The following is a 13,987-nucleotide window of genomic DNA, read 5'->3' as shown; positions in this document are numbered from 1 at the left end:
TTATCAAAGATTCATACGGCACTTCAGCACCGTGGCCGCCCCGCTAACCTCCACAGTTACCCAAAGAATATACTGAGACCCAAAGAATATACTGAGACAACTTCAATTACAATAGGTTAATAAATTCAAAAGTTATTAGGATTTTTGCAAACTTCTTTATAACTTTTGACCACAAGGTGACGCTGCCACTTTTTGAGTACCATCAGGGCATGATGCCAAAGACACATAGTGAGTTTTGTGACGATACGGAAATGTGCTCGTAAAATATAGCATCTCGTGACAAAATACAAAATTGGGTATGGGTGGACTGCATGCTCCACTGAATCTATAGAAACATTTTTTTACATTTTTGGACACAGCATTCTGAAGTGATTAGCAAAAAACAGATTTTTCATATCTCCTGTCCACTAGGTGAGGCTGCTCCAAAACTGTGCAGGTAGCCTCAGGTCATGCTCATTATAACACACACCAAGTTTGGTCTCAGTACGCCAAACCTTTGTGGAGATATAGTCTCACATCTATTTTTGCGTTCTCTTCATAGAATTTGTTCACGCGTTATTCAAAGAACGGTTTGACTAATCAACTTCCATAACTTTTTGCCAGCATGGTCTGAAGATGATCTGAGCCAGTTTTGGTGAAAATCAGACAAACTGTCTAGGATGACTTTGAAAAAGCAGGTTTATTGAAACTATTAAAAATAGCAAACTGTGAAAAACTTGAACATATAGGAATGTGTGTGAATATAAGGACAAAATATGAACCTTTTTTTAAGTAAATGAGGCCCCAGGTTTATTGAAACTATTAAAAATAGCGAAAAAACGAACCTTATGATTTTTTAAGTTCGGTGTTCATTCGACTTGGCATGAGCCAAGGATTCAGAGGAAAAAAGAACCTTACGGTTCAAAAGTTATTAGCATAAACATGAGTGAGACTTTGGACAAGTGGTGGCGCTAGAGAGTTTGAGCTAGAGACTGAGCTGTTCCATGGGCTGCCCTATGGCACAAAAAGAGAAAGAAGAGAAAGAATACTACAAGATACAAGAGGTGCCTTCGGTGCTTGGCCCCTAATGACTTTATTCAACAATTTCTTTGACGTGTGTTTACAAGACTACCACAACACTTGCCAGTACATCCTTCTGCTTGCAAACTTGCAGCACATCCGGGTTGTACATCAGAACCCCGGTTCCTGTGTCAACAGCACCACACGCATACATCATGCTACTCTCCTGAATGCACATCAAAGACTGACAGGGAAGAGAAGAAACTGTTGAATAAAATCTTTTTTTTTTTTTTCCTTTGTACACAAAAACTATTCTCTTAGTTCTTCATAAAATTACAGTTGAACCACTGATGTCACAGGGACTTATTTTTACAATATACTTACTACCTTTTTGGGCTTTAAGCATGTCAGTTGCATTGCTGTCTATGCAGGGTCAGAAAGCTCTCAGATTTAATCAAAAATATCTTAATTTGTGCTCCGAAGATGAACATGATGAGGTCTTATGGATTTGGAACGGCATGAGGGTAAGTACTTAGTTACATACTTATTGTTATATATTAATATTTAAATATTTACAGATGGATAAAGGGGTGGACTCAAAAAAAAAAAAAAAAAAAAAAATATATATATATATATATATAGTGTATTTTTTTCCTTTTATGGCCGTGGAACCTTTTCTACTCCCCTGTATGCATCGGCAAACATGCTGATACAACTTAAAGGTCATGTTCTTTTCATGTTGACAGGGCCTTCTGAAACTTTGACGAGGTGGTCCCTCTGTAGAAGCACTCCGTCTGTCCACATGCTATAAAGGAATTAAGCTTCCTATCAAACCTTTGTCAGCTCACTCATGTGCAGTGATTAGAAAACCAAGTAACTGAATGAAAATACTGGAACCAAAACTCAACAGCCAAAGCAGACACACTGCGAATGAAAACAGTACAGTCATCGACAGGAAAGTGTGCTGTGTAAGTTTTGCAAACATTGCAATAACCTCATTAAGAGATCAGTGAACTTGTAGACAGCCTCTTCACCCTCACTCATCTCAAACAGTCAGCAATTTACATATTTCTCCACAGCATGATTAATAGATGATATATCATTAGGAAACCAGCAGCACAGTAGTTTAACCACATTTCAAATTGAATCTAAATAGTAACATACTGTTTTTTATATTATAAGTAGGGAGGTGGGTTTCTAGACGGTAACTTATTTTTCATTCACACACATGCACACAAATGCAAATGTTATATATGTCTGTGAAACGTTCAACATGAACACAGTTATAGTCAAGTACATCTAAAATAAACTGATCATGCTTTTAAATCATGAACCCTGCTAATAATGGGCTGGGGTACATATATAGATATTTATTCTTGAGTGAGAAAACACTGAAAAGATCTTTTGTCATGACATGTTTTGCTAGTTCAAATCTAAAAAAGAAATGACGTTTTGCTGTCTTCGTATAAGAATGTATTATGTACACAAACCGGAGAAAATCTGCTCTCTGTTCAGTGTGGGAATCAATACAAGAAAACAGGATCTACATAGACGTCATCATCGTAGCTATCTGTGCTTAATCTTACACTGTGTGATAAACAATAGAGAGTTATCTTAATTGAAAGTGAAATGCCTGACCCTTTTCAACCCACCTTGTTTAATTTAAACTCAGTGATAATCATGAAATGCACTTCCTTTATTAAATTAAATGTGACATTTGTGAGCTTTGCTAAATGCAACGCAGCAGTCAGGGAATTTCAACGGCGCTGCCACGATGGCATTCGCTGCAATCAGGATCTTCATGCTATATTCTTTCAGTCAAACGTGTGCCATCAATGTGGCATGTGTTGTGGTGTGTCAGCTCCGCGGCATTCGGCCGCATGTGTGCGTGTCTGTATATATGTGCGCCGGTGTTTTTAGACAGCTCCTCGCCTCCCTCTCGTTTTAAAAGGCACGTGTAATAGCCAGTAAAGAATGGCCTTAAGAGACTCTGGCATGTTGATGCCTGATGCACAAAGGTCATTGATTCCAGGGCCCTCAGCTTTCTCTTAACAATTCGTCGGGATTTTGGCATTTGGTGAGCACACACAGGACAGCTTCCCGACAAGCCGACCTTGACAGCGAATTGGATAAATAAACCTTCAATTTAGCCTCTCTCCTCCCAGCTCGGTGCAGCCCGGCAGCACGTCCCACCGGGAGACTTCACCTATCCGTATCGCTCAGCCCGCGCCTTCTCTCCCTGAGCCCGGCACGTCTGCTCAGCCTGCCCTCACTCCAGTGACAAACATCGTCTAGCGCACGCACTAACAGCCCTCTCCTGCAGCAGTCAAAGTCAATACGGCTCCCCTCAACAATTTAATGCCAATTCTGTCTTTCGCGCTGTCCGTCCCAGGCTTCGACCACCTCTTCAGCGTTCCTTCAAAACACACGGCCTCGCGAGCGCTCGACAACCCCCTCTCCGTGAGGCGAGGGGCATCGCTCCATAACGGGTAATGACATGGCATTTAATGATACTGTCCGAAGTGATCCGCGGCCCGCAGACAGGTAATGCACCGGCGGTGTAGCGCAGATAAGCATGGCTGCACTGCTGCGTGCTAGTGGTGCTGGGGCGACGGCAGCAATACTGTATCTCTCACAGGCCCTGTGCAGATACCGGGTGACATATGCATTGCTATTCTCTCCTCAGCCCTGCCATGGACCGTAGTTAAAGGAAAAGAGCGCTGTCTGATGGAAAGAACCCTTAGCAGAGAGTGCGCATGCATTTTTATGTAAGATGAGGGCCAGAGTGCACAACAGAGCAGCCTTAAGATCCTTTTTTTTTCAGTCTCTATTACTCACTTTGTGTCCTTATAATGTTACTGTATTACACACACTGACATTTAACAACAACATTTAATTTTTAGTGTATGACTGGAATAAAGTCTCTCTAATCTAATCTAACTCTCTTGTAGGGTATACTGCAATTTCTTCTTTTTTAAAAATGAATGTTAGAGAAATTGTTTTATTCAGTAAGGACAGATTAAATTGATCAGAAGTGACCTTTATAATATTACAAGAGATTTCTAATTCACATGAATGCAGTTCTGTTAAGCTTTCTGTTCATCAAAGAATAGAATAAATATACAAAAAATCAGATCTGAATGATCATGTGACATTGAAGGCTGGAGTAACGGCTGCTGAAAATTCAGCTTTGCATCACGGGAATAAATTATATTTTAAAATACATTCAAATAGAAAACATTTATTTTTAAAGTGCAATAATATTATACTTTTATTTACTGTATTTTTAATCAAGGAAATTAAGTCTTGATGAGCAGGGCAACAAGATGAGTAAATAAAATAAAAAATAAACAAAAAACATGACAAAACAACTGAAATTGAGAAAGAAAGAAAGAAAGAAAGAAAGAAAGAAAGAAAGAAAGAAAGAAAGAAAGAAAAAAAGAAAAGAAAGAAAGAAAGAAAGAAAGAAAGAAAGAAATGAAAAAATTAGTTAATAAAATAAATAAAAGTAAACAAAACGACAAAACAATGAAACTAAGAAAGAAAGGAAGGAAGAAAAAGAAAGAAAAAAAACAATGAGTAAAAAAAAAATGACAAAAAATGAAACTAAACAAAACGACAAAACAATGAAAAAGAAAGAAAGAAAGAAAGAAAAAGAAAGATAAAAAGAACAATGAGTAAAAAAAATGACAAAAAATGAAACTAAGAAAGAAAGAAAGAAAGAAAGAAAGAAAGAAAGAAAGAAAGAAAATGAACTATGAGTCAATAAATGAAAAATAAACAAAAAAATACAAAAAATAAAACTAAGAAAGAATTAAGAAAAAGAAAGAAAGAAAGAAAGAAAGAAAGAAAGAAAGAAAGAAAGAAAGAAAGAAAGAAAATGAACAATGAAACAATAAAAAAAACAAAAAAATAAACAAAAAAGTACAAAAATGAAAATGAGAAAGAATTAAGAAAGAAAGAAAGAAAGAAAGAAAGTAAGAAAGAGAACAATGTATCAAAAAATGACAAAACAACGAAACTGAGAAAGAAAGAAAGAAAGAAAGAGAAAGAAAGAAAGAAAGAAAGAAAGAGAACAATGAATCAAAAAATGACAAAAAATTAACTGAGAAAGAATTAAGAAAGAAAGAAAGAAAGAAAGAAAGAAAGAAAGAATGAAAGAAAAAGAGAAAAGTATGATGTATTAATTTCAATACACAAAAGGAATATATTATAATTTACATTCACTCCTTGTCATCTGATTGTTAATTGTAGAGTGTTTGCAGAAGGAATGAGGTCACGTGGAGGAGAAGAGAAGAGAACTTGATTCATTCTGAAGCTAAAGCCTGTCAGCTGAGAGAGAGGAAGGAATAGACAGTGAGACAGAAAGAGAGGCACACAATGCAGAGTGATGGACAAGGGTAAAAAGAGCTGGAGGTTTTGATCATTCGCTCTTGTCATTCTTTAACCATGGCAAGAGAAGAATTGGGAGGGCAAAGAGAGCAGGGGGTAAAGAGAATAAAAAGTACAATGAAAGAGTGAGATGCAGAACTCTCAATGAGAGTTTGAAAGACAAGAGTACAGGATCAGTCTGACACCTCTCTCTAGCCCCACACTCTCTCCTTTTCTCTCCATTTCTCTTTAAATGCTTTCTGAAATTACAAACCGGAGATGTGGAAGTGTTAATTCTGCAGTGCTACAATGGGTACCAAACTACAAGTTTTAACATTTGTGTGGCAAAACTGAGAAATTTTGTAACTGATCTTGCTAAAGTGGCAAGAATATGTTTTCTATATTAAATATGAAGCAGCACAACTGTTTTCATAACTGAAAAGCACCAAATCAGCACATCAGAACGATTTCTAAAGGATCATGTGACACTAAAGACTGGAGAAATGACTGTTGAAAATTCAGCTTTGCCATCACAGGAAAAAAATGTTTTTATAATAGTCACTCATTGTTAACATCATGCTATGTATCATCATACTAACCAGTAAATGTTTCTCTACCACACAGAAACGAATGAATGAAAGTGACTAATTAAAAGGGAAACAGATCAAGTAAACATGATGACAGGGTGAATCCTCTCTCTGTGGCCTTAACTGAAGCCTGCTGGCTGGAGAGGGACAGGCTGTTTGTGTGCTGTCTGACAGGAGGAAATGACTGTTATCATACCAAATGAAATCAAGCCCTGACGCTCTCCTTCAGCTAACAGCACGGGGTCATGCGGCGGTCTCGGACCCCCTCCGCACCCTGCTAGTGATACTATGTGGTCTCAGCACACGGACCAGAGAAAGTCCTCCTCTTTATTCAAGCTACATTACTATCGTACGTTTAGCAGGGTATCATAGGGATTCAGAAAAGTTTATTGACAATGACTGCTTGTGAATTAGGGTAAAACGTTGATGGCTTTGGTTGAGACAATGCTCTTGGAAAATTCTCTGCAAAATAAGAAAGAGAGAAGACATTGGCACTCACACGTATTAACCCTGTAAAGCCTACTGTATCATATTTCATAAACCTGCTGTACACAACCATCTGCATGCCTTCAGCCTGATAGTTTTGTTTATTTTTTTATTTTTTTCTCGGTATTTTAAATTAAAAAAAGAAGTCTTGATGAGCATAACAGATATTGTTTAAAACTTTAAACGATTTTATCAACAAACTGAAAAAAAAAAAATGTAATAAAACGCAAAAAAGCTTAACAAAAAGGACAGAAATGTATCATATTTGATAAACCTGCTGTACACAACTAACTGCATGAATTCAGCCTCATAGTTTTGCTGTGAAATTTTACATTTTAATGTTTTTTAAAATGTAAAACTAGTTTTTATATTGTTAGCAATATTTTAAGATGAACATTTACTGGGCTGAAGCAACTTAGGTGTGCAAATATGATACAACATGCTTTTGAAGAATGTTTATTTGTACATCTCTCAATCATCATTGTACTTCATTGCAGTATGTTTGTCCCCCAACAATAATAAAACAAAACATTTAAATACCACCTTACTCAAGATATAACATGGCAACTTATATATGCATTTTATGTTAGCAGTCTGTTATATTGTTATTATAATATGATTGTTTTACATTACAAGCAATCATAATTTCATCTTATTTTTTGGCCATATAAATAATAACATATGCACCAAATTGCATTTTTTGCTCAGTTCGGGCCTCTGAATAAAACTGAGGTGTTTTTCTTTTCTTTTCTTTTTTTCTTTTCTTTTCTTTTCTTTTCTTTTCTTTTCTTTTCTTTTCTTAGTGTATATAAGTCATAAAAGCCTGTCAAATATGATACACAAATTGTAAAATCCAAAGCAATTTGGTGTCAAATCTGCTTTCACTCAGATACTGACAGTAATTCTCCAAAAAAAAAAAAAAAAAAAAAAAAACATTGAACACATGCTGCTACTTTTTCACCCCTCATTACATCACATTGAAAAAAAATGTTGTAGGATTTAATTTTCAAAAAATTACTAGCAATTTCTGATTGAAAATTTAAATAATTGCAAAGAAATGTCAAGTACAGCATTGAATTAAATATGAAATTTTGAAGTAGAAAGACTGACATTAATTTATGCATGTGTTTATGATGTATGTATTTATTTATTTATTTATTTATTTTACAGTATATATGGGTCATAAAAGCCTGGTGTATCAAATATGATACATACAAATGCATAGACTGAATAATTGGTGTAGAAACCATTTTCTCTCAGATACTGATAGTAAATCTCATAAAAAACCCCAACAAGTAACAAATATGAATTAAACATTACATTTTGAAGTAAAAACACTAAAATAGTATTTTCTTGTAAAATGTACTCCAATAATCTTATACACTACTTTTTTTTCTATCCATCATTACACTACATTGGGGGAGGGGAGTGTAGGAATTAATTTGTGAAAATTACTAGCAATTTCTGAGTGAAAAATTAAATAATTACAAAGAAATGGAAAGTGACACTGAATTATATAGGACATTTTGAAATAGGACTGAAATAGAATTTTCTTGCAAGTAAATATTTTTTCAACAGTATTTTTGGGTCATAAAAGCCTGGTGTATCAAATTACACAAATTGCACAAAATTGATGTAGAATCAGTTTTCACTCAGATATTGATAGTAAATTTCAAACAAAAAAAAACTGCAAGCAACACATTGAATAAAACATTACATTTTGAAGTAGAAACACTAAAATAGTATTTTCTTGTAAAATGTACTGCAAATCTTACAATCTTCTTCTTTCACCCCTCATTACACTACATTGAAAAAAGGTGTAGAATTTGATTTATGAAAATTACTAGCAATTTCTGAGTGAAAATTGAAATAACTACAAAGAAATGGCAAGTAAAACACTGAATTGAATAGGACATTTTGAAGTAGAAAGACAATAAATGTATTTATTTATTTATTTCAGTGTATATGGGCCATAAAAGCCTGATGTATCACATATGATACACAAACTGCACTGAAAATCAGACTGAAAATAATTGGTGTAGAAACAGTTTTCACTGAGATATTGCTAGTAAATCTCACACACCATGAAACAGCAAGTAACACATTGAATAAAACATTAAATTTTGAAGTAGAAACACTAAAATGATATTTTCTTGTAAAATGTACTCTAATATTCTTACATACAAGATCAATTTTTACAGTGTATGCAAACTATTTTTTTTTTTTTTTCAATTTCCAAAAATGTGATCTCTATTATTTCGTACATCAGGCTTTACAGTGTTAAAGCGATGCGTGGGGACGCAGAGGAGGGCTCAGCCAGGGTCTCAGACAGCTCTAATGACACCTTCAGCCATGAAAGCGGAACCTGGCTCTCCCTCTCCCTGACAGTGATAATGACTGGCTTTGCATAAACCTGTGTCACTCGCAGCAAAATACACCAGGCCAACTTCATCATATAATTAAACCCTGCCTACTGTATCTCATAATAAATGCATGTAGAGCTAATAGCTACCTCTCCGCCGCACCTCAGCTTTGATTTAGCTATTGCGTTCCTGCAGGTATGTTTTTGTCCTGCCTTTCATTCCTTTTTTCTCTATTTAATCTCTGATTGAAGTACTACTCCGCTGTTTGAGTGGATACGTGGGAATTAAGTGGTCTCAAAGAGAGAGACGAAATCGAGAGAGAGACCGGCCGACTGAAAGGTGGATGAATCAATTCATTCTTACCGCTTCACATTCGTATGTGTTTTGTGCATTCGACTGTTTATGTGTGTGTGTGTAACAACAGGTGAGTGTCTCTCTGTTGTCTTGAAGGCCCCGAGGGCTGCCTGGGGGCCTGCCTGCAGTGTCTGTTCTTACACAGCTCCCAACATCAGGAAGAAGAGCAGACATAGTACTCTAGCCTGCAGCAAACACACACACGCACACGCACGCTAACGTGTTTTTATGAAGCTTTCTTGTGCATATAAACAAGCTCACACCTACCCCTCCTCCCACTTTAATTCACTCAGCTCTTTACGGCACTATAACAATACATAAAAACACAAATATACACCTCCATATTTCCCCCCCCCCCCCCCTCTCTCTCTCTCTCTCTCTCTCTCTCATTCTCGTTCTGCCTGTATCTTAGCAGGAGCCGTCCGTACTCTTGATTCTCTGATTTTATTTGCATGGCATAAATAAATACATCAAGATGGCTTAGTAATGCGTACAGCAAGGCCACAGCCCCACAAATCACCTGCAGCGCTGGCCTACGCCATCACTCACTCGCCCCGCACTTTACAACACAATTACCCGCCGCCTGACACAAATGAGCTGGGCCCAGCAACCTGCAGCAAGCTAATTACAGCCCAGCATGGCCCGCCTCCCATTAAAACAATGACAGCCTTTGTGCCACTACCACCACCAACAAACTGCCGCTGCCCACTGAGCTGATGCGCATCTCATCTTCTGATCTTCAATCAGAACTGAAATCAGACACATCCTGACCGCTTCGCTTTGCGTACGACCGCGTCTTATGCTAATGCATCTGACGCTAACACAAAGCATTTCGGGTATGAGTCTGACTGGTATGAAATAACACAGGCTGTTGCGGTAAAGGCCAATTACAGAACTTGGATCACACATGATACTGATAATCTTGAGACATATTCGTACTGTTAAATTTATGTATATATGTAGCATTCAGATTAATTTTGAGGCACGTTATTAAAGGGAAGCCCGTTTCCACCACTGAATAAAAAATAAAAAAGGGTAATTGTGACTTTTTATCTCACAATTCTGACTTTTCTTTTCTCTCAATTGTGTTTGCATCTCACAATTCTCACAATTGTGAGTTATAAAGTCAAAATTGTGAGATATAAATGCACAATCAAAAGAATGTATCAGTCTTTTTCCCCCTCAAAATTTGACTTTATAACTCAGCTGAGCAAGTTTTTTTTTAAAAAAGAGTCCGAATTGCAAGGTACAAACTCACATTTGCCACATTTGACTTTTTTTCTCAGAATTGTAAGATATATACTCACAATTGTGAGTTATAAAGTCAGAATTGAGTGATATAACCTTGCAACTGCAAGTTATAAACGCAGAATTGCAAGATACAATATAAACTCATAAATAAAAACTTCTTTTTTCAGAATTGCATGATATAAACGCGCAATTGTGAGTTATAAAGTCAGAACTGCGAGTCAAACTCTAAGAAGTAAAGCAGCAATTCTAAGAAATACTAAAAAATAATTATTTTTTTTCTGAAAAAAGAGTTAATATCTTGCAATTGTGACTTTATAACTCACAATTGCAAGGTTATATCTTACAATTCTGAGAAAAGTCCAAATTACGAGTTTGTATCATGCAATTCTAAGAAAAAAAAAAACAGAATTGCATGATATATGATATAACTCTACAAAAAATTTTTTCTCAGAATTGTAAAATATAAACTGACAATTGCAAGTTATAAACAGAATTGCGAGATATAAACTCGAGAATATGACTTTTTTTTTAGAATTGCGTGATATATACTCACAGTTGTGAGATATAAAGTCAGAACTGGGAGTCAAACTCACAATTCTAAGAAATAAAGCAGCAATTTTGAGAAATACAAAAATATAATTCGTTTTTTTTTTTTCTGAAAGAAATGTGAGTTTATATCTTACAATTCTGAGGAAAAAAAGTCAGAATTGCGAGTTTGTATCATGCAATTCTCAAAAAAGAGAGTTGTGAGTTATAAAGTCAGAACTGTGAGTCAAACAAATATATAGCAGCAATTCTGAGAAATAAAAAAAAAATCTGAAAAAAGGTTTTTTCCTTGCAATTCTGATTTTTTTTCTCCATATAATGGACTGCTACGGTGTCCCGAATTTGAACTTCCAAAATGCAGTTTAAATGTGGCTTCAAACAATCCCAAATGCGGTTGTAAACGATCCCAGTCAAGGAAGAAGAGTCTTATCTAGCAAAACGATTGGATATTTTCATTAAAAAGAATTTAAATACTTTTTAATCTCAAGCGCTCGTCTTGTCTTGCTCTCCCTGAACTTCGTGTATTCTGGCTTAAGACAGTTAGGGTATGTCGAAAAACTCATCAAAAAATCATATTATTTTCAAAATCATATTTTCTCCCTCAACTTCAAAAATAATTTCAAAATCATCCTGCATCGCTGCAGAAGTTCCAACCCAGTCTTTGCAAAGTGAACATGAAAAGAAGATCAAACACCCTTAACAAAAAAGGTAAAACAGCGATATGGGACGATTTTGAAGTTGAGGGAGAAAATGCAATCAGAGTTTTTCGACATAACCTAACTGTCTTGAGCTAGAATACACAGAGTTCAGGGAGAGTAAAACAAGATGTGCGTTTGACATTAAAAAGTATATAAATTATATTGTTTTTATGGAAATAACCTATCGTTTCGCTAGATAAGACTCTTCTTCCTCGGCTGGGATCATTTACAACCGCATTTGGGATCGTTTGAAGCTGCATTTAAACTGCATTTTGGAAGTTCAAACTTGGGGCACCATATCAGTCCATTATATGGAGAAAAATCCTGAAATGTTTTCCTCAAAAAACATAATTTCTTTACTACTGAAGAAAGAAAGCCATGAACATCTTGGATGACAAAGGGGTGAGTACATTATCTGTAAATTGTTGTTCTGGAAGTGGACTTCTCCTTTAAGTCAGATTCGGGAGATATAAACTCACAATTCTGAGAACATAGTCTTTTTTCGCCCTCAAAATTGGACTTTACAACTCACAATTGCAAGTTTGTATCACGCAGTTATGAGAAAAAATAAATATAAAACATTGCAGTAACATTTTTGATTTTTTTATTCAGTGGCGGAAAGGGGCTTTTTTTTTTATAGGGATAGCTTATCTAAAAATGAAAATTCTGTCATTTACTCCCCCTCATGAAATTCCAAACCTGTTCATTGAAGGTGAACAAGGTTCCAGTCATTTTCTGTGAAAAAACAATACAGAAAATTCTTCTATATTCATTTTTACAGACTTTTTCTTAGACTATTATATATTACATACAATTTTTTTTTTTTAATTTCTTTTTCTTTTTCTTTCTTTCTTTCTTTGACAGAAAGCAGCATTTCCTTTGTGGTCTTCCAAATCATACAGGTTTGGAATGACATGGAAGTGTGTAAATAATAACTGAATTAATTTTTTTAGGTGACTTATTCCTTTAAGAATGGGGTGGTGCTGTCTATTCAGCCCTGAGGTGGCGCTGTGGTGCACTTCATCGTAGTCAGCAGGGCGTAGCTTGGGATGTGCCTGTGAAACTGCTTTTAATTAACATTAACAATGCCAGGGGCCTCATTCACAGGATGATCAACCTTACGTACCACAAGTGTAACGACAGAGTGGCTGACGGTAAGAAAAGTGGGGACAAAAAAAGAGAGAGACAACAGCCCCCTTTTCCTCCTTCACTGGCGGAATAAAAAGTGCAATGATAGCGGATATTCCGGGCTCCTAATTACCAAATGTTTACAGTGCACTGCCTCTATCTCTACCCTTAGGCCTCTGTTCCCTGAACCTGAGATTTAACAAAGGGAGTAGAACTAGTGAGACAGAGAGGAAGAAAAAACATGTCAGGCATTTTACTTTGTTCCATGAGCACAAAGACACAGAGGAGATGAGCATAGGCATGCTGGGTGCCCATGATGGGTTCTTTCAAATCCCCGGGGGAGACACAGGACTGGACCTTTGGCTAACTTGCTCCTACTGAGCATGAATTAAATTAAAACAATTGTCTCCGCATTTGTAATTACCATTCTATCCTTATGTGTGTGTTCTGCAATTTTGGCAGTAATGACTTTATGCTAAACAGGAAACACATCTGAAATTTCCTGTTTATTGCACATAAAATACAAATACACTGCTTTTAATCGCTCATTTTAGGAGGTTAAAATGAACAAGCTTATGTCAAACAACTACTGTCAGTCTCAAGCACAACCTGCATGGGCGGAAGAGCTTGTTTTTTGCTCTTTCATGTTGAAGCTAGGATCAGGGAGAAGGAAAAGGTCAAATGCTTCCACGTTTTGGTTTGTGTTTATGTGTCATACATTTCACTGCCATTTGTTTGTTCTTGGCATCCATGGCTGGGAGAAAAAAAAAATAAAGAAAAAAAGAAAAGAGTGCCTGAAACAAGACCCATCTCAAGTCTTTAGCATTTCCTCTTTTATTGGTAATAAAAAGAGCAAAACCTCTTGAGTTTGAACTGAAAAAAAGAAGCAGAAATATTTCCTCTTCTGCTCCCTCCTTCATCTGTAATGGTGTATTAAAACCATATTTTATGTCACTGCTGACATATATACAATGTGCCTTAAACAATATGAACTATGTGTTAAGATATAAATTGCTTATTCCACTGGATTTCTTATTGTGACACTTCAATCCTGGAATTTTATAGAATTTTTTTGGTCACATTTTCTCCAGTGCCAGCAGATGTGGCAGCCGATTGTCATAAAACATCCATGATCGGCGAGATGAGATGTGTTCCGGTGAACCGGAGCGCTGTGACATGCAGTTAACTAGCACGAATGATGACT

The 13,987-nt window shown here is 36.1% G+C and overlaps 1 long non-coding RNA gene across 1 annotated transcript; it reads left to right on the top strand.

Moving 5' to 3' along the window:
• Nucleotides 1-1,226: 1,226 nt before the first annotated feature.
• On the top strand, nucleotides 1,227-6,945 carry LOC127168665 (uncharacterized). Its single transcript, XR_007828128.1, has 3 exons — nucleotides 1,227-1,523; nucleotides 1,746-1,967; nucleotides 5,995-6,945. It is a non-coding gene; the product is annotated as an uncharacterized LOC127168665 (long non-coding RNA).
• Nucleotides 6,946-13,987: the final 7,042 nt, after the last annotated feature.

The sequence above is a fragment of the Labeo rohita genome, chromosome 7 (genome assembly GCF_022985175.1).
Source record: "Labeo rohita strain BAU-BD-2019 chromosome 7, IGBB_LRoh.1.0, whole genome shotgun sequence".
NCBI classification, from domain to species: Eukaryota; Metazoa; Chordata; class Actinopteri; order Cypriniformes; family Cyprinidae; genus Labeo; species Labeo rohita.
Note: the sequence above shows the minus strand (reverse complement) of the source record. Positions and strands in the feature narration are given on the sequence as shown.